Source organism: Montipora foliosa, chromosome 11 (assembly GCF_036669935.1).
Source record: "Montipora foliosa isolate CH-2021 chromosome 11, ASM3666993v2, whole genome shotgun sequence".
NCBI lineage: Eukaryota > Metazoa > Cnidaria > Anthozoa > Scleractinia > Acroporidae > Montipora > Montipora foliosa.
Genome location: NC_090879.1, coordinates 22,633,201 through 22,633,905, shown reverse-complemented (window position 1 = coordinate 22,633,905; position 705 = coordinate 22,633,201).

The following is a 705-nucleotide window of genomic DNA, read 5'->3' as shown; positions in this document are numbered from 1 at the left end:
AGGCCTATCACCTTCGGTTTACTTAGTTTCGAGGCAGATGTCCCGTGTGTCAAAGAGCGGGAAAAAAGCGCGGGAACCCGTTTCGTCGGCAACCAAACAGGAGGCGGTAAATGAATGTCGTTTATATCTTCTTCTAATATTTCTCGCTCCAAGCGTCGTTTTAACTCTACTTTCCTAATACACGAAGCTGGTTTTCATCCTCAAAACTGCAAACAGAGTGTTTTCGGAGGCGTTTCTTAAGTGTTCAAAAGCTTACGCCGCTTTAATTTGGAAAGGAATTATTTGTTGACTTCGACATCCACTGACCACAAGTCGATGGCTGGAAAAGAAATTTCGTGGTAAGATTACAAGTTGTTACTTTTAAAGAAAACAAAAGTACCTATCGATGTAAGTTTAATGGAACTTTCATCGCATTTGAATCAACGCCAGATTTGTAAAACCTAGACAGTCTAATTTTAAAATTTGTTTCAGATTTTTTATAGCTCTGTCAATTTTTTCGGTGAAGGTGAGCAAAGGAAATTGATACAATACTTTTTTGTAAAAGAGAGTTGTGGGGGCCAATGGTTGTGATGTGAGGGTAGAAAGGTTGAGAGAAATGGAGAGAGGTGGAAAATGACAAAAATCAATTCATCTCAGCTCCTTGGAATTACCTAATATTTATGGAAGGATACTCTTGCAACTATAAAAGAATTGAGGACATTGACA